Source organism: Somniosus microcephalus, chromosome 10, assembly GCF_052327205.1.
Source record: "Somniosus microcephalus isolate GS21.2 chromosome 10, FLI_Smic_1.0, whole genome shotgun sequence".
Lineage (NCBI taxonomy): Eukaryota > Metazoa > Chordata > Chondrichthyes > Squaliformes > Somniosidae > Somniosus > Somniosus microcephalus.
In genome coordinates this window covers 177,933,515-177,958,778 of record NC_140996.1, presented here as the reverse complement: position 1 = coordinate 177,958,778, position 25,264 = coordinate 177,933,515, and the positions used below count along the sequence as shown (strand labels likewise).

The following is a 25,264-nucleotide window of genomic DNA, read 5'->3' as shown; positions in this document are numbered from 1 at the left end:
AGCTCCTCAAACTCCCTCAGCAGAACCTCATTCCTAGTTCCTACGTGGACCACGACAACTGGATCTTCCCCCTCCCACTCGAAGTTCTTCTGCAGCCGCGAGGAGATGTCGTTAATCCTGGCACCGGGCAGGCGACACAAAATTCAGAACTCGGTCGCGGCTGCAAAGAGCATTATCTATCCCCCTGACTCTACTGTCCCCTACCACAACTACATTCCCTTTCACTCCTCCCACTTGAATGGCCTCCTGCATCATGGTACCATGGTCAGCTTGCTCATCCATCCTGCAGGCTTTTCCCTCATCCACACAGGCAGCAAGAACCTCATACCTGTTGGACAAGGACAAAGGCTGAGGCTCCTCCAGCACTGCACCTGGAGGCACCTTACCTGCAGTCACACCCTCCTGTGCCTGACCACTAACCAGACCTGTAGCACTACCTAACTTAAGGGGTGTGACTGCCTCCTGGATCAAAGTGTCCAGGTAACTCTCCCCATCCCTGATGCCCCACAATGTCTGCACCTCAGACTCCAGCTCAAAAACTATGAGCTGAAGTTCCTCAAGATGATGGCACTTAGTGCAAACGTGGTTGTCTGGGATCACAGTGCTCTCCACAAACTCCCACAAGTTGTCTCACTCTCCTGAGCCACATTAACCATTTCATGTCATACTGTTGTCAACTAACTGAGCATGTCTGAGACCCGTTCTTCAGTGCAAATTCGCCATGCATTTCCAGATGGTAATTGCTTCATACGTAACAATTCACATTTGCACACTCATCGGAATCTCAATATCGGGCCACACGTGCCATCCGATACATGCCATTCTCGGGCATTCAGGTGATCTCATCAAAAGATTGTTTGGAGATCTTTGCTCATCTTCCACCACATGGTCCAGATGTCTTGGGTAGTAGCCAGACTATCATTCAGTTTTCTTAAAATGTTCATGATAAACAGGGACACGAATGTCTCCAAGAGAAAGCTATCATAGCTACACTTTCCTGACTTTCACTAGAATGAAAATTCCCATTAATACCAGATTCTATCTCATTCATGAGCGTCTGGAGAAACTTTACTGTCCAACACAATATTAAAGATAGAAAACATAGATCAAAGTTGTTTGGTGAAACAATTTAAAAAAAAAAAAAAAAAAAAAAAAACAGCTGCCAGCAGAAAGGGTTAAATCCTTTGCGGGTTTATAAGAAGGCGGAGCAAATATTGTCTCACACACGTGTGCGTCACTTCACGTAAATTTAAAAAACTTTCCTGTGTCGAAAAAGACAGTTTGATTTTCACATTTAAACAAAACAAATCAAACTGCATTGGAAAATTCACGATAACAACCGCAACTCCAAGGTTAAATCTTAGACAGAAACTTAATCTCTTGTCAAACAAACTTTTTTTTCTTTTCCTCAGCTTTTAGCTTTGAAACATTTGTATAGGTTTTTTTTTTAAAAGGGACGCTACACTGAAAGTAGAAAAGGGACAGAATCTTTCCTTTTCTCCTTTCTTTATTTCATCATAGACTAATCTTAGCCTTTTTCCCATAAGCCAATTTTCAATTTCTGATGTTTTCTACTGAATCGCATTCTGAACTGATTACTGCTACTGGGAGAATAGGGTGGGTGTCTCCTGAAACACCGGGGCACACGTTGGGGTGACTGAGTTGAGTTTGCGATAGTCAATAGTCATCCGGTTTTCTAACCGGCCAAACTGGGGAGCTGGTCGTGAACGTGCCTTTGCAAACAACACCCTGCTTTAGCTCCAAGGGAAGGGATCCTTGTATAGTTGTCTGGGTTGAATTGTAAAAGCCTGATTGAAACTTGGGGCATGCCCTTTGTGGGATCGGGATGGGGATCGTGAATGATGGTGGCGGAGGAGCCGGAGTCGACTAACATTAACATAGAAACATGGAAGATAGGAGCAGGAGTAGACCATTCGGCCCCTCGAGCCTGCTCCACCATTCAATGAGATCATGGCTGATCATCCAAATTCAGTACCCCGTTCCTGCCATCTTTCCATATCCCTTGATCCCTTTAACCTTAAGAAATATATCCAACTCCTTCTTGAATATATTTAATGAATTGGCCTCTACTGCCTTCTGTGGTAGAGAATTCCACAGGTTCACCACTCTCTGGGTGAAGAAATTCCTTCTCATCTCTGTCCTAAATGGCTTACCCCTTATCCTTAGACTGTGACCCCTGGTTCTGAACTCCCCGACCATCGGGAACATCCTTCCTGCATCTAGTCTGTCTAGTCCTGTTAGAATTTTATAAGTTTCAATGAGATCTCCTCTCATTCTTCTAAACTCCAGCGAGTATAAGCCCAATCGACCCAATCTCTCCTCATATGCCATTCCTGCCATTCCAGGTATCAGCCTGGTGAATCTTTGCTGCACTCCCTCCATGGCAAGAACATCCTTCCTCACATAAGGCGACCAAAACTGCACACAATACTTAAGGTGTGGTCTCACCAAGGCCCTGTACAACTACAGCAAGACATCCTTGTTCCTGTACTCAAACCCTCTCGCTACGAAGGCCAACATACCATTTGCCTTCCTAACCGCCTGCTGCACCTGCATGCTTACCTTCAGTGACTGGTGCACAAGGACACCCAGGTCTGATTACACTTCCCCTTCTCCCAATCTATTGCCGTTCAGATAATAATCTGCCTTCCTGTTTTTGACACCAAAGTGGATAACCTCTCATTTATCCACGTTATATTGCATCTGCCATGCTTCTGCCCAATCACCCAACCTGCCCAAATCATACTGGAGTTTCTCGGCATCCTCCTCATAGCCCACACGCCCACCCAGCTTTTGTCGTCTGCAAACTTGGAGATATTACATCTAGTTCCCTCGTCTAGATCATTTATATATATATTGTGAATAGCTGGAGTCCAAGGACCGATCCCTGCGGTACCCCACTAGTCACCGCCTGCCACTCGGAAAAAGACCCGTTTATTCCAACTCTTTGCTTTCTGTCTGCCAACCAGTCCTCTATCCAAGTCAATACCTTGCCCCCAATCCCATGTGCCTTAACTTTTCACGCTAATCTCTTATGCGGGACCTTATCGAAAGCCTTCTGAAAGTCCAAATACACCACATCCACTGGTTCTCCCTTATCTATTTTACCAGTTACATCCTCAAAAAATTCCAGTAGATTCGTCAAGCACGATTTACCTTTTGTAAATCCATGTTGACTTTGTCCGATCCTGTCACTGTTTTCCAAGTGCTCTGCTATTACATCTTTTAAAATGAACTCTAGCATTTTCCCCACTACCGTTGTCAGGCTTACTGGTCTGTAATTCCCCGTTTTCTCTCTACCACCCTTTTTGAATACTGGGCTAACATTAGCTACCCTCCAATCCATGGGTACTGTTCCAGAGTCTATCGAATGTTGGAAGATGACCAGCAATGCATCATCTACTTCTAGGGCCACCCTAGGATGTAGATTATCAGGCCCTGGGGATTTATCGGCCTTCAATCCCATCAATTTCCGTAGAAATACTGATTTCATTCAATTCCTCCTTCTCATTAGACCCTATGTTCCCTGACATCTCTGGGAGGTTATTTGTGTCCTCTTTTGTGAAGACAGAACCAAAATATGTATTTAATTGGTCTGCCATTTCTTTGTTCCCCATTATAAATTCCCCTGATTCTGACTGCAAGGGACCAACGCTTGACTTCACCAATCTTTTTCTCTTCACATATCTATAGAAGCTTTTACAGTCAGTTTTTATGTTCCCTGCAAGCTTACACTCATACTCTATTTTCCCCCTCTTAATTAATTGTTGACAGCCTCCAGAATCAACAGTGCGGATTATCAGCCTCCCACCACCATCGGAGAGGGGAAGTTGCCTCCACCTGAGAGGCCTGTGGGAGTCACAGGGGAGGTGGAAACAAATCCGTCGACTCGGGTTGCTGATGCGCCACAGCAACTGGTTGGGCTCCCAGTCCAATGGCCAAAGCCACTATGGCTGCCTCTATTCTCTCTCATCGCTGTTTGACCGGGCCTGCTTACCTTGGGGGGGTAGTTGTTGCATTGACGGGCATAGTGGCCTAGACAGTGGCAGATGTAGCAACGCACCGAGGCACTTTTGTGCTAGATGGCCATGACCTTTGGTTAGGCAGCGGGCCTTCGACGGCCGCTACTGTTGCTTTAGCAGGTGTCCCAGGGATATTGGCATGGGTCTGATCCCAGGGATATTGGCATGGGTCTGATCCCAAGCAATTCTGGCATGGGTGCATACTTGTTCCCACAGGGTGTCTTTGGAGACATTAATGCCCAGCGCGTTACAGACCAATGGTTGGAGACTGTTCAAAAAGAGGGTTTTGATGCCCCGGAAGTTAAAATTGTCCCCTCTACCATCCCTGGTGCACTGGAAAATGTCAGTTTATATGCTAAGACATTCGGGCTTTCGGTGGGACCCTGTTTGGTGCTAGTTAGGACCTGGTGGAGGTCGATATTCTTCTCCCCTAGTGCTTGATATAGTTCTAACTCCATCTCATCTATTGTGCCCCCCCCTTCAGGATGTCCTGGTCCATTTCTTGTTTTAATCCTGAGGAACATGCATCCAGGAGGACCTGTTTGAGGTCGTCCCCTTCTAGTTCTGGGTGGGTGATTCTAAAAATCCTCCATCCGCTGCCTGAAGTCGAGGGGGCTGGTGTCCATGTCCACCGCCCCAGGTTAGCCTTTAGCGCCCCCACTTCAACCGCGGTAAGGGACCAATTCGTGGTAGTGGTTTCTGCCTCGCTACAGTGGTGGTCGAGGAGGGTGCCTTGCCTTCCAGGTCTCTGTCAGCCTGGTGCTTGGGCTCACGTGCGGCCTTAGCTCAGGTGATCACACATACTGGTTTCGTCTCATCTGCCTGACCATTCTTGTAGGATGGAGGCGGAGCAGAGGGAGTGGGGTCCTCCGCTATATTGTTCCACCAAAGGCCAGGATCTTTCAGTTTGATTTTGGAGATGGCAGCCACCACTGCCCGCTGTTGGCTGATTTGTGCCTGAAGCTGTTGGACTTTTGCTAAGCACGGGCCATGGTCTGCTTCGGGGCAGGTGGTGGTTTGATGCCAGTTTAGTTCCCTTATGGCACCCCTTGCATCTTCTAACTCCTCACTTAATCTGGTATTTTTTGCCTGTAGTTCAATATTTTGTTATAGTTGGTCTAGTTTCTTTTGCGTACACTGCATTTTGTCATGAATCTTTTGCTCCCAGCACAACTGGTTGCGGAGGGCAGAAGGGTTTTCTCGCGATCCACTTCTTTCTTCCCACATCTGGCTTACTAAATCTTTTAACTCTTTAGTCTCCCTATTTAACTGGGTAGCGCACAAGTGTGCCCCGTAAGCTAACCTGTCTCGGCCTCTCTTTATTTTAAACTAGCTGGGGGAGCCCGGCTTTGCCAGGGCTGTTTTGGGCCGGGCGGTTTAAATCGAGTCCCAGGCTTTGGGGCCTGTCTGTCTGTCCCTGTGTGAATCTGCTGCCGGGCAACATTTCTACCTTTTTAATAGCTTCAAAGATGAAAGTGAAAGTACTTCTGAAACGTTTTTGGTAAAAGTTATGTAATTTTTAAAAGAGATACTAACTTTTTCGAAGCTGGATTAGCAGATTTTGAGCTGCAAGTAGTGAAGCAATGGCTGCCCGATGCCTGAGTTGAAAAGCATTAGTCCCGCCCACAGACACAGCGATTGGCCAACCATCAGGCGACTGAACTGTAGGATTGGTCAATCGTGCCGGCACAGGATTGGTCGACCTTGACGTCAGTCAATCAATGCTATTAGCAGATAATGAGTTTAATTTTGAAGGTTTTTTGCATAACGCACGAACAATTTTTGTCGGACCGAAAAGTAAATACGCTTATGACGGTTCTGGAATCGTAAGCTTTCTTTCGATGTAACACACGTGTAGGTACGCTCTATAACTTTCGAGTTTATTGAAGACAGACAGATAGATGGAATGACAGACAGAAGTATCCTTTTATATATATAATATACTAGCTGAAGTGCCCGGCGATACAACCTTGGTGAGCGCTCGCCACGGATGGATCCGTTACCGATGTGTTGTTGAAGAAACTGTATGCACACTCCGGGATCCGTTACCGATGTGATGTTGAAGAAGCACACTCCGGGACCTGAGTGGTGTCTTCTCCGGCCTGGGTCGTCTATGATCTCCCGACAAAAGTACCCGGGCCTCCCTCGTCGTCTTCTCGTCGTGGCCAGTCCTTGCCTGGCCGAACACCGAACACGTTCCGAAGGTCCGAACCGAAGTGCTTCCTAACCGAAGAGTCTGTCCCGAAGCGTTGTCCTCTCGATGGACTTTTTCAATCCACAGTTATACCTTTTTGGAACATTCTTATCCCCCGCCAAATCATAGTCCTGTCTTTGTAATAATTTTGGCGGGCAGAACTCTCTGCAGGGGTGTTAAGTCTTCATAACGGGAGTCGGTGATAGCTTAACTGGCCTTCCTGGGCCGATAATGTCTTTGCTTTGTTGCCGTAACTTGGTTTGTATATTGATCGGTCTGGAGATTGCCCTGGATGGCTGTTAAACGGTTTCTCTTTGTACAGTGTAATGGGTGAAAGCGTTCGTTCAATTGTCCGCCCATTTCTTGATGGGTCTCATCCTGCCACCCAAATCTGTCCTGTACTTATAATCTAATCAATATGTATGCTCAGTTCCATGAGTTTCGGCTTCCCGAAACTGGTTTTCGCGGGCTTTTAATGCCCTCAATCCACAAGCCTGTCTGGCTTGCAGTAACAGAAATTCAAATGGTCCCAGAAGCTGGTCACGAGGTCTGGCGGCCATTTTGTGTGCCCTTTTATCAAAGGTTTCTCTGTATAAGCTTCGTTTGGTCAATAAAGCTGTTTTATTAACCCTATTTTCCTACGTGATTATTTAATGAAAATTTCGCGAATCTTACAGGCTTGAGGGGCCGAATGGCCTACTCCTGCTCCTATCTATCTTCTATGATTCTATGTTTCTTACATTTATGACACTGATCACTGTTCCCTAAATATTCATCTACTGACACTTGTTCCTCTTGACCTACCTCATTCTCCAGAGCCAGATCCAGCAATGCCTCCTTCCTCGTTGGTGTTAAGTCTGTGTGTTCCAGTTGTATTAAGATTAATTACTGACACAGACTACAAGAATAAAGTTCAACAGGTCTTTACTAGTTGGAGGTCAGGACTATACTAAATACAATATCACTACACAGTACTTATATACCGGTGGTCACCACCGGTATTACGTATACAGCAGCCAGAGAAAGTAGTACATCTCTTAAGGTGGAACAGGCTTAAGTTCTCTTAAGGTGGAACAGGTTACATACACCACAATCCTCCCTTTTTAGCTTAACAGTCATATCCCCATTTAACATAACATAATAACATATATACATATATAACTTCAGGTATAAACAGTTCAAAGGTTCAGTCTCTCGGGAGGCCTTCTGATTCGGTTTGGATAACGCCTTTCAGTGGTCTCTGATTCTTGTTGCTGAGGTGACTCTTCTTGTTGGTTTCCTATGTATTGGACGTCATCATCAGGTACAGTCCCTGCCGAGGTAGATGCTTCAGGTTCATTAACGTCTTCCACAGTTGTCTCTGTCGCAACCATGGGTTCGACCCTTGCTCTCGATTCTACCAGTTGATCCGCATGACGCCTTATCACATTGTTACCAATATCTACTGTGTACATCAGAGGTCCTTGTCTGGCCCGAAATGTTCTGGACTGCCATTTTTCGTTTCCATAGCCCCTTGCCAACACTGGTTGTCCTACGTCGAAACTTCGAGTGGACTTGTTATTAATATGCCGGAACTGTTTGTTTTCCACTTCCCTCCGCACATTTGGTTTTAACAAGTCCAACCTTGACCGCAACCTCCTGTTATAAAACATCATGGCAGGACTTTGGTTAGTCACTGCATGAGCGGCGTTTCGATATGCCATTAGGAAATTGTCCACCTTGTGTTGTAACGGAATCTGATCATCGTTCATGGCCTTTATTGCCTTTTTGAATGTTTGGACAAATCTCTCGGCCAACCCGTTTGTCGCCGGATGATATGGGGCAGAGGTATAATGTTTCACCCCATTCTTCTTTAAGAATTTTTGGAATTCTTCCGACACGAACTGTGGTCCGTTGTCCGAACATATCTGTTCTGGCAATCCGTTCCTTGCGAATATTGTTCTAAACACCGCAATTGTCTTTTCTGAAGTAGTGGTATTCATTTTGATCACTTCTGGCCATTTGGAATGTGCGTCCACCGCAATTAGGAACATGGGAGTCCATGAATGGACCAGCAAAGTCAATATGTACGCGTTGCCATGGGGCTGAAGGCCATTCCCATGGGTTGTAGCGGTGCGATCGGAGGTGCATTTTGCACTTTTTGGCACCCAGCGCAGCTTTTTGTCAACTCCTCTATCTGTTGGTCAATGCCCGGCCACCATACATAAGCCCTAGCAAGACTTTTCATCTTAACTCCCCGCAGATGACCTTCATGCAGTTCCTTTAGAACTCTTTCCCGTAACTTGGGAGGAATAATCACTCTTGTCCCGTACATCGAAGTACCATGGCAGACGGACAGCTGGTCTCGCCTTGCCGAGAATGCCGGTAACAGAGGACCACCACGTGTTGGCCAACCCTTCACTGTCACCTCGTAAACTCGGGACAGTGTCGGGTCGTTCCTGGTTTCTCTTTCAATACTTGCATTGGTGACTGGTAAACACTCGATGGTCGAATGAAATAACTCAACAGGGTCAACTTTCGTCGTCTCTTCTGCTTCAGGTAGTGGCAGGCACGACAGCCCATCAGCATTGCCATGCTGCTTTGTACCTTTTGAATTCTATTTGATATTGATGTGCCCCTAGGAAAAGGGACCATCTCTGGAGTCGCTGTGCTGTCATCACCGAAACACCCTTCTTAGGGTTAAAAATGGATACCAACGGCTGATGGTCTGTCAGAAGTGTGAATTTTTGGCCCTGCAGGTAATGATTAAACTTCTTCACTCCCCATACAAGGCTGAGAGCCTCCCTATCGATCTGCGCATAGTTGCGCTCAGCGGAGGTCAATGATCTGGATGCAAACGCGACTGGCCTTTCCGTGCCATTTGGCAACTTGTGTGAGAGTCCTGCCCCAATACCATATGGAGAAGCATCACAAGCCAACCGAATAGGCAGTGTCGGGTTGAAGTGAGCCAACACTTCCTCTGAGGTGATCAATTCTTTGCTTTTGCGAAATGCCGCCTTACAGTTTTCGCTCCATTCCCATGGTACCCCCTTCTGTAAAAGAACGTTCAGCGGGTGCAGTACCGTGGATAGATTCGGTAGAAACTTATGGTAATAGTTAATCAATCCCAGAAACGACCTCAACTGAGCGACATTATCCGGAGCGGGAGCCTTTACAACTGCCTCTATCTTGTCAGGAGACTTATGAAGCCCCTCCCGGTCAATGACATGACCACAGTACGAGATCCGCTTCTGAAAGAACTCACATTTCTGCCGATTAACTCGAAGTCCATACTCTTTCAGTCTGTTGAGCACCAGTTCCAAGTTTGCGAGATGCTGTTCATCACCATCACCTGTAATCAGAATATTGTCCAGGTAACATTGTGTGCCTGGAATTCCCTGTAATACCTGCTCCATGGCCCTCTGCCAAATTGCCGTAGCCGATGCCACTCCAAAAACCAGCCTATTATACCGGTACAAACCTCTATGCGTGTTGATCGTGAGGTACTGGCGTGACTCTTCCCCAACCTCCATCTGCAAGTACGCCTGCGCCAGGTCTATCTTGGTGAAGTGTTTCCCGCCAGACAACGAAGCAAAAATATCCTAAATCCGTGGAAGCGGATACTGCACCGTGTGAAGCACCGGATTAACGGTGATCTTGAAATCTCCACAGATGCGAACCTTCCCTGGTTCTCCTGGCTTGTTGCTCGAAGGACGTTTCATAACGGGAACAATGGGCGTAGCCCACTCACTCCAATCTACCTTAGACAGTACACCTGAACGTTCTAGCGCTTCCAGTTCCGCTTCTACAGTAGGTCGTATTGCATAGGGTACCGGTCTGGCTTTGAAAAATTTTGGTTGTGCATGTTCATCAATCTTGATGTTTGCCGTAATTCCTTTCAGTGTTCCCAGTCCTTGCTGGAACACCTCTTTCGCATCATCCAATATTTTGGACAATCGTTTAGGTTTGACATCTGTTTCCCCGGAATCTACCGTTAGTGCTTTTAAGGAGTGCCAGTCCATATTCATTTTCCTAATCCACTCCCATCCCAGTAGTGGTGGACCTCCTTCAGGTAGCACATATAAGTCCATTACTTGGCTTTCTTCGCCCTTGTGGACCACTTTTACCTCTATCTTCCCGATGGGGTACACTCTTTGCCCCGTGTATGTTTTCAATATAATCTCCGTATCCCGTAGGGGAATATGTTGGAATAGCCTTTTGTAATCTTTCTTATTCATGACCGTCAATGCCGATCCAGTGTCCAATTCCATCTTTACTTGGACTCCTGCTATCTGAAGAGTGACCCAAATTGTCTGGAGATCTGCATCCTTACCAACGTTGTGTACTCTTAAGCTACCCAGTTCATTACTGCTAGCGTCTGAATCTGACTTCTGTTCGTTCGAACTGGTCTTTGTCACCTTGTGTACCTTTATGTATTTTCCTTGCGGTGACTTTTTGTTGCTGGTCTTCTTTCCTGACCGGCATACTTTAGCTATGTGGCCAAGCCTGCCACACGTTCTGCATTCTTGGTTTTTAAACCAACACTGGTTCTGATCGTGTGTTGTCTTTCCACAACGATAACATTTTACAGTACTCCAACCCAATTTATTTGTACTGAGTTCCGGTGACCGTAGCTGCATTACTGCCGTGCCTCTCGCTGCAGCTTCGTGTGCTGCTGCCATAGTGACCGCTTTCTCAAGCGTCAGCTCATTCTCCTCGAGCAGTCGCTTTTGTGTATCTTCTTTTAATAATCCACACACAAATTTATCTCTTAGCGCGTCTGTTAGTCCCGTTCCAAACTGACAGTACTTTGCTAGCTTACGCAATTCCATTAAATATTCAGCATTGCTTTCATCCTTCAGCTGCCTTCTGCTGTAAAATTTAAATCGTTCCGCTAGCATCAGCGGTGTGGGGCTTAGACGATTTTTCAGGACAGTAACAATCTCCTCGAACGTCTTATCCGCCGGTTCATCTAGTGATACAAGGTGTTTCAATTGCCCGTATGTCTTCGCACCCATTAAGTTTAATAAAGTTAGTGCTTTCTCTGCATCTGGGATTTTATTTGCTTTACAATAATTTTGTATGCGTTCTACATACATGGCCCAATCTTCGATGTCGCTATCAAAGGTATTAATGTTCCCATGTTTAGGCATCGTTGCAATTTATTTTATCCCAAGATGGCGGCTTCCCGCTCTTGTCTTCGTCCTCCGCCTACAAAATGGCGGTTTTCCCGCGCTTGGCGGTCTTCACCCACTGGCTGCAATGGCGTTTGGCGTGCCGCTGCTGCTCCCCTTTCCCAGTGGTTAGTAACTCCCCCGACACTGTCTCCGCTTCACCGCGGCTCCCTCGGGCATTCGCGCTTCCCCGATGTCGTGCCTCGCAGCCCTTCTTGCGGCCCGGTTATTAGCACCGGCTGTGTTCGCCTTCACCGCGGCTCTCGCGCCTTCAGTCGCCCCAGACGCTGCGCCTTTTTGGCCCGAAAGCGGCCCGGCCCTTATCACCAGCCGCGATCGATGTCCCCGCGCTGCGCCATGCGGCCCGGCCCTTATCTCTGGTCGCGATCGATCTCACCGCCCTTATTCCTCCGTCTTCCTCCCCCCGTCTGTACAGCCAACGCGGCCGACTTTCTGCTCGCGTCGCTGACCGGCTTACCCACCACCGAGGTGGAAAGAAGATAGCTGACTGCCGCTGATGGAGGCTTCGAGTTCAGGATGTCTTCTGCACTCCGGGTTCTCGATGCCTGCCGCGCGACGTGTCTTCCAGCAGGGTGATGAGGGTGGATGCCTCTCTCCGACGCCCGTTCTGTGGACGAAGCCGCCGTGGATATAAACTGCCGCAGGGTAAGAATCAGACTCGTCGCCACTGTTAAGTCTGTGTGTTCCAGTTGTATTAAGATTAATTACTGACACAGACTACAAGAATAAAGTTTCAACAGGTCTTTACTAGTTGGAGGTCAGGACTATACTAAATACAATATCACTACACAGTACTGATATACCGGTGGTCACCACCGGTATCTATCTATATATATAAATCGGTCGATCTGTCATTCTGTCTGTCATCGCGTGTGCGTCTTGCGGGTATGCGCTCGAAAGTTACAGGGCGTACCTACGCGCGCGTTACCTCCAAAGAAAGCTTACGCTTCCGAGACGGTTTTAAGCGTACTTGCGTTTCGGCCGGGCTAAAATCGTGCCCGCGGTATCCAAAAAACCTTAACATTCCGCTCATTAGCATCTCATTATCCGCTCATTAGCGACAGAGTGACCTCGAGGTCGACCAATCGTACGGCGGCTTGCTGCCGCATGCGGCCGGGCCCTCCTACGGTCGAGTGACGGGACGATTGACCAATCCTACGGTTTGGTGACCTGACGGTCGACCAATCGGTGCGTGTGTGGCCGGGCCTGATCGTTCTGAACCGAGGTGAGTCGCCGCCATCTTGATTCCAAACTTTTCCTTTCTTTTTCCCGCTTTCTGCATCTTTTTTAAAAAAAACGTTGCTTTTAAAACACACATTGTTTTGTAAAAAAAAATGATTTAGAAACGAATTAACTTATCTAATCTCAATTTTCCTACCTTTCCCCGTTTTTCCAGGTAGGCCTCGAAGCCTCGGCTTCTCCTCCGCACCCACGCCCAAGCTAGGCACCTCCCGGCCCCACTCGAAGGCTGGAGGGGCGGGCCTCAACCTAGCGCCGCTACCTTACTAAAGGGTGCGCGCGCAGCAGGAGCTGAGACGCGGCGTCTCTCTCTGGCTCGGCAGGGGGGCGGGGCTTGCTGAGCGTCAAGCGTTACCCTGGCAACCGGGCCCGCCGGCCGTCTCGCACAGCCGCAATCGGCGGTCTTCACCTCGGGGGGGACCGCGACCCTCGGGGGGGACACCGCGACCTTCGGTGGGGGGGGGGGGCCGCGACCCTCGGGGGGGGGGCGGCCGCGATCCCCCCTCCCTCCCCCCCCCCCGCCCTCCCTCCTCCGCCCTCCCTTCCCACCCTCCCCTTCCCCCCCGCCCCCCCCCCTCCTCTCCCCCCCTCCTCTCCCCCCCTCCTCTCCCCCCCTCCTCTCCCCCCCTCCTCTCCCCCCCTCCTCTCCCCCCCTCCTCTCCCCCCCTCCTCTCCCCCCCTCCTCTCCCCCCCTCCTCTCCCCCCCCTTCTCTCTCCCCCCCCCTTCTCTCCCCCCACCTTTTCTCTCCCCCCCCCCCCTTCTCTCTCTTCCCCTCCCCCCCCCCCCCCCCCCACCCAGTCGCTCTCTCTCTCACTCTCTCTCTCTTCCAACAACAACATGCCCTCGAAAAAGCCTCGGCACCGCCGGGCACTTCAGCTAGTTACGTATACAGCAGCCAGAGAAAGTAGTACATCTCTTAAGGTGGGACAGGCTTAAGTTCCCTTAAGTTGGAACAGGTTACATACACCACAGTTGGCCTGGAAACATACTGATCCAGAAAGTTCTTCTGAACACACTTCAGAAATTCTACCCCATCTCTGCCCTTTACATACTTACTATCCCAGTCTATATTAGATTAATTGAAGTCCTCGATTATCACTAATCTATAGTTCTTGCATCTCTCTGCAACTTCTCTGCAGATTTGCTCCTCCATATTTTTCCCACTAGTAGGTGGCCAATAGAACACACCTGGTAGTGTAATGGCACCTCCTATGATTTCTTAACTCTAGCCATATAGATTCTGTCCTTGACCCCTCCAGGACGTCCTCTCTCTCCAGCGCTGTAACATTCTCCATAACCAATACTACCACACCACCTCCTATCTTTCCTAAATGCTTTATATCCAGGAATATTTAATACCAAATCCTGCCCTTTTTTGAGCTGGGTCTCCGTTATTGCCATGACATCATATTCCCACGTGACTATTTGCGCCTGCAGCTCACCAACCTTGTTTACTATGCTTTGTGCGATCACATACATCCACTGTAAACCTATCTTAGACCATCATGTGTTCTCTTAGTCTGACCCCACCTAATACCTTACTATTTATTACTCTAGTGCTATCCGTCACTCCCAATCCTTTGTGCCCTTTGTTTCTCCTTTCTAATGCTACATCCTGGTGCCCATCCCCTTGCCAACTTAGTTTAAACCCTCCCCAACAGCACGTGCAAACCTCCCCGCGAGGATATTGGTACCAGCTCTGTTGAGGTGCAACCTGTCCGGCCTGTACACATCCCACCTCCCCCAGAACCGGCCCCAATTCCCCAGGAATCTGAAGCCTTCCCGCACCATCTCTCCAGCCACGCAGTCATCTGCTCTATCCTCCTATTTCTATACTCACACGTGACAACGGGAGTAATCCAGAGATTACTACCTTTTGAGGTCCTGCTTTTTACTTTCTATCCTAGCTCCCTAAAGTCTGCCTACAGGACCTCATCCCTCTTTCTACCTATGTCATTGGTACCGATATGGACCACGACCTCTGGCTGTTCACCCTCCCGCCTCAATGTTCTACTGCCGCTAAGTGACATCTTTGATCCTGGCACCAGGGAGGCAACATACCATCCTGGAATCACGTCTGCTGCCGCAGAAACGCTTGTCTGTTCCCCTAACTATCGAATCCCCTACCACTATTGCCTTCCCAATCTCCCTCCTCCCCCCCCCCCCCCCCCCCCCTGTACAGCTGAGCCACCCGTGGTGCAGTGGACTCTGGCTGTACTCCCCAGAGGAACCATTGTCCTTGCCAGTATTCAGTACTGAATACTGGTTGGAGAGCGAGATGCACTCACGGGACTCCAGCACTCCCTGCCTGATCCTCCTTGTCTGTCTGACAGTCACCCATTCCCTCTCTGCCTGTACACTCTTACGCTGCGGGGTGACCACCTCCTGAAATGTGCTATCCATGTAGCTCTCAACCTCACGGATGCACTGCAGTGACGCCAGCTGCTGCTCAAGCTCCGAAGCCCGGAGCTCGAGCTCCTCCAGCCGACGACACTTCCTGCACACGTGGTTGTTCATGATATGGGAAGTGTCCTGGATTTCCCACATGGCACAGGATGTGCATTCCACGGGACTGAGGTGCCCTGCCATTTCTCTATTTAATAGGCTATTAACTAACTTACAGAAATAAACTTAACACTAAGAGGGCGCTAACTGGACGCGAAGCAACTGGCGCCCAGGCGCGGCGCCGCCAACGCCTCCCGCGAAATTCAGCATGAGGTTAGTGGCGGTGGTAACCGTTGGCGCCTCGCTGCGCCACCGGTGATGATGTCACCGCCGTGCGCAGCGCCCCGCTTGCGATCTTCGGTAGCGCCCCCATACTTACCACTGGATGCTATGTCCGACGGGGTCAGGGGGGCCTACCTGCGGCCAGGGCGGCGCTAATTAAAGGCGATGTGCTGGGCGGCCATTTTTGTTGCTGGCCGCCTGCCAGCACCTGCCCCCGTTGCCGTCCCCGGCCTCCTCTTCAGTCCCCCGCGGAGTGCCGGCTGCGCTCCGTGAGCCCGGCACTTTTCCTGAGTGCCAGACTCTTTTGCCGGCACTCTGATCCCTGGTGGCCCAGCTGGGCCCCGGGTCGCGCTACGCAAGGCCCCTCTCCTTTTAAGAAGGGGAGGAAGGCCTGCAGTGCTGCAGCACGTAGCACCGCAATATTACCTCGCAGCGCCCCAAGAGGGTGGCGGGGTGCTTCCAATAGCACCCCGCTTCCCTCTTGGGGCGCTACTGACGAATTTCGGCCACGGGGGTGGTAATTTTTTCGGGGCGCTAAAAGTAGCGCCCTGGCGAAGTTAGCGCCCCAAAGGGGGTGCAACTCAATTTTTCCCCCAAGAGTCTTAAAAGTCAGGCTTACCTTTATCTCCAGGCACTTTTTTCGCTCTTTTAAAGACTTTATTCACACGATTATTTGTAGTTATATTAATTATCTAGTTACGTTAGAGAGAATAAAACGCAAATACTCACCCACCAATCACCTACGTGCAGTCCTGTGATATTCCTTTTGCTGTTATTTTGGAATTTGCCAGATTTGTGTCTGCCTCCTCAGATGCCGACTCCTTCCAGGTCCACTGTCCTTGAGTCCCGCGCTCTTTATCTGCTGCTGTTGCCTCCTCGGATGCCGACTCCTTCCAGGTCAGCTGTGCTCGGGTCCCGCGCTCTTCCCAGAGGGTGTTAGAATGTGGAAACTGCTACCACAAGAAGTAGTTGAGTTGACTAGCATAGATGCATGTAAGGGGAAGCTAGATAAACACATGAGGGAGAAAAGAATAGAAGGATGTGTTGATGGGGTTATAGGAAGAAGTGGTGGGAGGAGGCTCGTGTGGAGCATAAGCATCTGCAAGGACCTGTTGAGCTGAATGGCCTGTTTCTGTGTTGTAAATACTACGTAATGCTGTGCTTGACTTACAAATGGAAAAGGTTGCATTCCCCAGCACTGACACATCTCACCTTGAGTAATGCAAAATGATAATTTTAAATTATGTAATGATATTTGTTTTTTCAAAGGCAGTAGATAGGATCAGTGGATGTCACTGCCCAGGTACATAGATTTATTTTTAGTAAATCACGTGCCTTGTACTAAACAGAGTTGATGGAGAGAATTTGTTTTGCTGCACCTGCAGTTGCCAGACCTTGTCAAACCGTCAGTTTGTTTTGAAAACTTAGGTAAGTAGAGGCATGGGCTGAGGTATTGACTGATAGGATGATACGCATGTACCCTGAACACTTCTATTACAATGTGTGTGAGGATGTCTCGAAAGGAATTACTTAGGAATTGTTTTGTTATATGAGTATTTAATAATACCTGCATTGTGAATTAGAAGCAAAAATAAATTCTTGTATGCAGACACAAACGGGTCCAAAGGTGCCATTTAAGTTTTAACGCTGTGTTTATACCTTGGGATTTAGGTCAGAATGCAGGTCAAACTGACCTGATTAATGTCTCCTGCTAATCCTCTGGGTGAAAGCCTCTTAATAGTTTACATGTTTTCACAATTGACTAATCATCTTAAACTATGTGTGTAGCTGTTGGTAGTTGTGATGTTTCAGCAACAACAACTTGCATTTATATAGTGCCTTCACAGGAGTGCACCGAGCCACATGAGATATTAGGATAGGTGACCAAAAACTTGGTCGAAGAGGTAGGTTTTAATGAGCATCTAGAGAAGCTTAGGGAGGGAATTCCAGAGCTTGGGGCCTAGACAGCTGAAGGCACGGTCACCAATGGTGGAGCGCTTAAAATCGGGGATGCACAAGAGGCCAGAATTGGAGGAGTGCAGAGATCACGGAGGGTTGTACGGCCGGAAGAGGTTAGAGACAGGGAGGGATGAGGCCAATCGAGGGATTTGAAAACAGTGATGAGGATTTTAAAATCAAAGCTTTGCTGGACCAGGAGCCAATGTAGGTCAGTGAACACAAGGGTGATGGTTGAATGGGCCTTGGTGCGAGTTCGGATACGGGCAGCAGAGCTTTGGATGAGCTTAAGTTTATGGAGCGTGCAAAATGGAAGGCCGGCCAGGAAAACATTGGGTCATTAAGTCTAGAGGGAACAAAGGCATGGATGAGGGTTTCAGCAGCAGATGAGCTGTGGCAGGTTGGAGATGGATGTTCTTACGGAGGTGGAAGTAGGTGGTTTTGGTGATGGAGTGAATATGTGGTTGGAAGCTCATCTCGCGGTCAAATAGGACACCAAGGTTGCGAATGGTCTGGTTCAGCCTCAGACAGTGACGAGGGAACAGAGTTTGTGGTGGGAACTGTAAACAATGACTTTGGTCTTCCCAATATTTAGTTGGAGAACTTTTCTGCTCATTCAGCACTGGATTTTGGACAAGCAGTGTGACAAATCGGAGACAGTGGAGTGGTCATGAGAGATGGTGGTGAGGTGGAGCTGGGTGTCGTCAGCGTCCCTGTGGAACCTGATGTGTTTTCGGATGATGTCGCCGAGAGGTAGCGTGTAGATGAGAAATAGGAGGGGGCCAAGGATAGATCCTTGGGAGACTCCGTTTTACCTCATGATAACATTTTATATTGTACTTCTTCAGTCAACTTGTATTACTTTTTAAATGTTAGGCTTTTTTCAAAATTTCAGAAGAAAACTATAAACAGTCCCCAGAATAATAATATGATGATGCCGAGTCTGCAGAGGGTAGGTCCTGTTGCAGCTGAGTTCCCGGAAAGTCTTGGCACAGAATTCTGTGCAGTTGTGACCTCAAATATAGAACATAGCCAAATCTCACTCTGCTTGCAGCATACTTCAACTGCTTAGCAATAGAGGTTTGCACTGTAAGTTTACAACCAGCCAACTCACAGAGCAGCAACAGTGAGTAGCAGAATTATTTTAGTTCTGTTGTGTCGGTACCTTTCTACCTAGACACAATTAGAACTCCGAACCCAGAGATTCAAACATTAAGTGCTTTATTCAGGAAGGAAAGGAAAGTTCTGGAGAGTTCCAAATAAAGAGAGCTAAACTTAACCAAGAGAACACCCAACCATGTATCTGCTGTGACAGTGCCACCACAGGTGGGAGGAGAACACACAATACATAACATATTCCTCCCCTCTTAAATGAAAGGTCCACATTATTCCTCAACAGGTAAGTTACTTTCAATGCACTCAACTAACCAAGGGTAGAGGTAGACTGCCTCAAACCCTGACTTTACCCTGGGGTTTATTCTGCCCCAGTCTTGTGGATAAGTCACTAAGCCTACAGATCCAAGCGTCTTGGAGGCCGCCGCTCTCTGACAGGATACCGGCGGTCATCGCTGGCTTCCATAGCAGTAGGTATTGACACAGGCCTAGATAGAGAAGGTGCCTGTGTCAGTCAAAAGTCAGGAGTTTGCACAGGTGGAACAGTCTCTATGACTTCCTGTGTTGGAGAAGAGCACTGTGGCAAAGGATGCTGGTTTGCGCTATCATCCGGAAACAGTTCAGGCCAACCAGCCGTTGGAGCCTCTGTGGCTGTCTTTGCTCCTAGCAACAGTTGATCTGTGTGTCTTCTCCAGACGACGTCCTCAGCAGTCTCAACCGTGTAAGACACAGGGCCCGTCTGCGCGATCACTGTAGCAGGAACCCATTTCGGTCCAGTGTTGTAGTTTCGAGCTAGGACGTGCTCTCCAGGGTGAAACCGTCTCTCCTTGGCTCTTTTCTCTCTCTTCTCAACTTGAGCTTGTTGTTGACAATGGACAACCTGTTCTGCCCTTGGAGATTTGAGTGAGCCAAAACTTGTCCGCAACTGCCTCTTCATCATGAGCGAAGCGGGGGAAGTTTTGGTTGTGGCATGCGGCTCGTTCCTGTAGGACAACAGGAAGCTGTTCAGAACGTTGGTGGATTGAGCCCTGACCTTGCGATGCCTTCAAGGCGTGCTTCAAAGTTTGCACGAGCCTTTCTGCCAGGCCGTTAGTAGAGGGATGATAGGGCGCAGACCTGGTGTGTTGGGCACCATTCACATGCAGGAAGGCTGCAAACTCCTGTGATACAAATTGTGGACCGTTGTCACTTAGGAGTTGTTCCGGTGAGCCATAACGACTGAACATCTCACCAAGTTTCTCAATTGTTTTCTCTGCCATGGTAGACCTCATCACAGCGACCTCCGGCCACTTGCTACGAGCGTCCACAACCACCATAAACATCTTCTCTTCGAAAGGACCGGCGAAGTCCACATGTACTCGCTGCCACACTTCTGCAGGCCAATCCCAGGGGTGTAGGGTTGCCAGCTGTGGAACATTCCGGACCCTTTGACATGGGGAACATGTTTTGGCTTTCTCCTCAATATTTCCATCGAGACCTGGCCACCAGAAGTAGCTTCTTGCCATTTCCTTCATCCGAACCATCCCACTGTGGCCTGTATGAAGTTGTTGCAGTATAGGTTCCCTCAGAGGTGGCGGAATGATGACACGGCGTCCCCAAAGAAGACAACCTGCCTGGACGGAGAGCTCATTTCTTTTTGAAACGTAAGGTTTCAAACTAGGAGAATCTCCTATAGCTCTCCCTCGAATGACATCGTCCATTACCTCAGACAGGACTGGATCGTTGCGGGTGTACCTTCGCACCTGAACTGCAGTGACAGGTGCTCCCTCCACTTGTCTAAAGTAGAAGATGTCTATCTGACGAGGCTCTGGGGGAGTAACAGACAAGGGTAGCCTCGAGAGAGAGAGAGAGAGAGACCGTCTGCGTTGCCGTGCAAGTCTGATTTGCGATATATGATGTCGTATGTGTGTCCTGACAACAGTAAAGCCCACCTTTGCATCCTGCTTGCAGCGAGAGACGGAATTCCGGTGTGGGGCCCGAAGATTGAAGTCAATGGACGGTGGTCCGTCAGGAGTGTGAACCTTCTCCCAAACAGGTACTGATGAAATTTTTGAATTCCAAAAACGATTTCAAAGGCCTCGCGCTCAATCTGTGCATCGTTACTCTTGGCCTTGTTGAAGGTGTGTGATGCGAAGGCGATAGGTTTCTCTTCACCAGAAGGCATGATGTAGGATATGACTGCTCCCATACCATATGGTGATGCATCACATGCTAGCTGCATGGGTAGCTTTGGGTCGAAGTGTGTCAGGACCTCCGATTTCAGCAATGCTTTCTTTGCTTGGGCGAAAGCTTCGTTGCACAGTTCAGTCCATTTCCATGTTTTGCCTTGACATAGCAACTGATGTAATGGCTTCAGCAATGTTGCTAAGTCTGGAATAAACTTCCCATAGTAGTTAAGTAGCCCCAGAAATGAACGTAACTGGCTCACATTCTGGGGTGCTGGGGCCTCCACGATCGCCTTGACCTTTGACGGCGCCTTATGCAGGCCAGTAGCATCAATCACATGCCCCAGGTACTCAACTGAAGACTGAAAGAATTCACATTTGTCTTTACGAACTCTGAGTCCGTACTCTTTCAGTCGTTGTAGTGTATCATCCAAGTTCAGAAGATGATCCTCATTTGTCCCAGTGACAAGGATGTCATCCAGGTAGCACTGGACTCCTGGCAGTCCACTCAAAACCTGATCCATTGCCCTTTGGAATAGAGCAGGGGCCGACGTAATTCCAAACGGAAGGCGGCAGTACCTATATAGCCCCTTGTCTGTCACAATTGTCAGCAGCTCCTTTTGATTTGTCATCGACATGCATTTGTAGATAAGCCTGGCATAAGTCTATTTTGCTGAACGTTTGCCCTCCGGCCAGGCCCGTAAAAAGATCATCAATGAGGGGAAGAGGGTACTGTTCCGCAGACAGCACCGAGTTAATAGTCACTTTAGAATCCCCGCAGATTCGAACAGATCCATCCTTTTTCAGGACAGGAACAATGGGTGTGGCCCATTTGCTCATGCTCACAGGCTCCAGGACTCCATTCTCGACTAAGGCCTCCAAGTTAGCCTCAACTTTTGGCCTAATTGCATAGGGTACAGGTCGGGCTTTGTGAAACTTCGGCTTGCTGTCAGGTTTAGTGTCCAGTCTCACGCTGATCTTTTTCATGCTCCCAAGTTCCCCATTGAAGAGTTCTGCATGTTTGTTTAACACTGCAGTCAGACCTGACTCCCCTTTTGACATGCGGACTGCAGGCCAGTCCAGCGTGATTTTCTCTGGCCATGCACGTCCCAGTAGCGATGGGTAATTTCTCTTTACCACATATAGTGGCAGTTTTGCAGTCTGTCCGTTCAATTTAACAGTCACCTCAATGACGCCTCTCATGGCCACAGGTTCGCCGGTATACGTCTTTAGCACAATGTTTGTTGGCTGAAGGGTAAGATGCTTTAGCATTTTGTTGTAGACAGTGTCTAAAACAAGGGACACAGCCGCGCCTGTGTCCACCTCCATCCGCACTGATTGTCCCTCCACCAGTGGTGACACCCAGTAGCCATTTGAATCACCTGCAACCGTCAGTATGTGCACCTCTTCCTCCTCAGAGGTGTCGCTCCCCTCTGTTTTGCTTGTTCCATCATACTGCACTGAATGAACACTCTTTTTCCTCTCTCGTCCAAATACAGACATTTTGCTTCCATGCTTCCCAGCTCTGTCCTTTTTTTACCTCTACAGGCGCGTTCAATGTGACCCTTTTTGCCACAATTTCGGCATTCCAGCTCCGTACACCAGCAGTCATTAGCGTGATGGCCCGTTTTCCCACAACGGTAACATGTGCTGTTCCGCACACCTTTAGGCTCAGACGACACCTTGTGAACTCTCCCTGTTGAACTCAACTGGTGAGCCTCCTTTTCCGCCATCTCCATGGAGACACTAACTTCAGTGGCCTTTTCAAGAGTAAGGTTGTCCTCAGTAAGAAGGTGCTTCTGTGTGGCTGCACTTTGCAGACCACACACAAGTCTGTCTCTAATGGTGTCATTCAGCACCTCCTTGAACTCGCAGTGTTCTGACAACCTTTTTAAAGCAGCAATAAACATCGTCACTGATTCCCCCTCCTCTTGATTCCGTTTGTGAAATCTAAATCTCTCAGCAATAGCCAGAGGTTTTGGTGAAAAATGTGCTCCAAGAATTTCCACTAGTTGCTTATGTTTTAGTTCCTGGCTTATCTGGCTGCACTAGGCTGCGAAGTAAATTGAATGTCTTCGGCCCCATTACACTCAAAAAGGTAGGCACGACCTTTTCGTTTGCCACCGCATTCGCCAATACAAAATAGTCAAAACGTTCCATATAAGCGCTCCATTGCTCCACATTTTCATCAAAATCACCGAAGTTTCCAAATATAGTAGTCATCTCACGTTTCAAATTAAAATTTCTGTTTACTCACTACACCCGTAGCGTTAATGTGATGCTGCAATCTCTGTTCCGAGTGTTTTGTAGTCGAAAACAAGAAGTTCCCACAACGCAGATTCATCCGATCCTCGTTGCCACTTTGTGACCCTAGACACAATTAGAACTCAGAACCCAGAGATTCAAACGTGAAGTGCTTTATTTATTCAGGAAAGAAAGGAAAGTTCTGGAGAGTTCCAAACAAAGAGAGCTAAACTTAACCAAGAGAACACCCAACCATGTATCTGCTGTGACAGCGCCACCACAGGTGGGAGGAGAACACACAATACATAACAAGTTCGAAAGGTTTTTTTTATAGGACTTTAAAGTAAACGTTGAATTTGGTTGATATTTCTGTTTGCACCTAATGGTAGCATCCAGCACACTAGTCAAAGCTAAATGTAGTGTAGAGCTATCCTGCCCAGTTACACAAACAAAGTGGATCAGCCTCAACTTCAGAAGAACTCTCCACCTTCTTCACCATTATGGCTCTCCCCCAGTCTCTCTCTCTCTCTCTCTCTCTCTATGTTGAATTGGCTTATTTTTGCTCTTTAGTTAAAAGGTGGTTGCTGTTTGTATCCAAACAGAGATAATTATTTATCTATGTATGTCTGTAGCACTGTGCTTGTGCAAGTCATTCTCATTGCTAATAGGATAATTCTAAAAAAAAATTTAAATGACATAAGTTTAGTTGATCAGTAGTAGGGTGCATTGGTAACAGACATACCAGAAATAGTGTCATTTTAAGAGAAGAAAAGCACATCCATTTATTCTAAAGATACATTTTGTGAATCCTGTTCTGATTTTGAGTATCGACAAGCTGATCTGCGATATTGCTCGCAGACAAAAGAAGTAGAATATGTCTTTATCTTCATATAATCATATTTTTAATCATATAATCTAATCCAACTTTCTGCTCATTCCTTTGTGATTCTGTTTCCCAATAATTTAATTGTTCTTTTGTTTGAATAACATAACATTTATTTTTTAAGCGGGGTATAGTGGGGTGAGTGCCAAACCATCATAGCTGCTGAAAGGACTTTTTTTTTTTTACCAGGGACACAATTGGCTTCTTCTTTTGTGGAATGGGAACTTTTACAGAGATAATGTAGTGTCCATTTGTGTGTTTGTGTTTCCTGATGGGCTACTTTTTAGTGAATGTAAATTGTGAGCAAGTCAGTAGGCCGCATGTTCCACTGACACATACCGAAGGACACAACTTGTAAGGTTGTGTCTAAATGTACTGCCTGGTGTGGTACCGAGTCATAAATACTGGGATGGTTCCAAAGTTGACCCCTGTCTATGTTGAATTGGCTTATTTTTGCTCAGGTTGTAGCACCCCTGTGCTAGGGAGAGGAAAAAAACATCAGCCAGGATTGCTGCTCACTATTTACTGACCTTGCTGAAAGTGCGTGTGTATAGATAGCGGGTAAGACCAGATCAGGGTTAGCTGTAAGTCCCAGCATGGGTAGCCTGCCATCAAGGCTTCCAGATAACCAGTGCTATCTGAAGGAGGAGAATTTAGGAGGGGTGACCAAAAGCATGGTCAAAGAAATGGGTTTTAAGGAGGGTATTGAAGGTGGAGAGGCACACGGATTTAGGGAGGACATTTCAGAATGCATGACCTATGTGACAAGATGGCATGGCCGCCAATGGTGGGGCGAAGGGAAGTATACAAGACCAGAGACAGGCAGGTGGTTGGGGGGAGCGTGTTGGCATAGGGCTGATGAAGGTTGCAAAGATAGAGTGTGGTGAGGGCATGAAAGGATTTAAAGATGACAAGAATTTTAATTCTGAAATATTGAGGGAAAAGGAGGCACTATAGTCCATGTGAGGCCAGAGGTGGTAAATTAATAGAACTTCGTGCAGAATTAGGTACAAGCAGCACAGTTTTTGACGAGCTGGAATTTATGGAGGCTAGAGAATGGGAGGCTGGAAAGAATAGCATTGGAGTAATTGAGTCTTAGGGTTTCACAGGCGGATGGGCAGCGGTGAGTGATGTTAGAGGTGAAAGTAGATTATCTTTTTTCATGGGGAGGATCTGGGATCGGAAATTCAGGCTAGGGCCAAGCAGGACACCAAGGTTGTGATTTTGTGGTCGGCGACAAAGACAATGATTTTGGTCTTCCTAAATTTTAGCAAAGGAAAATGTTATAAACCATAAGGGTCCATGACAAATGCTACTTCATACTAGTTCTTGTGTCATGGGCTTTTTATTATATTAATCTTACCACGGCAAGTTTCAAAACATTAACAGTCAATGACGAATAGGTTCACTGCGATGGGAGAAAAACATTCCAATTTGCTGTCTGTCTCACTGATACAATATGCGCTCCACTCGTGTTTATTGGCAATCGTGCAGGAAAAAATGGGACGATTTGTGACCCTCCAGG

The 25,264-nt window shown here is 47.9% G+C and overlaps 1 protein-coding gene across 9 annotated transcripts in view; it reads left to right on the top strand.

Annotated features, from left to right (window-relative positions):
- The window catches only part of atp8a2 (ATPase phospholipid transporting 8A2), a 696,532-nt gene that overhangs the window by 112,300 nt on the left and 558,968 nt on the right, over nt 1-25,264 (top strand). The window contains exon 1 of one of the 9 annotated variants that reach the window (XM_085999232.1): nt 16,714-16,806. The exons of the other annotated variants lie outside the window; for them this stretch is intronic. The gene's annotated coding sequence lies outside the window, so the exon portion shown is untranslated. Of the gene's footprint in view, nt 1-16,713; nt 16,807-25,264 lie in introns of those variants that run through there. 9 annotated transcript variants of the gene reach the window in all.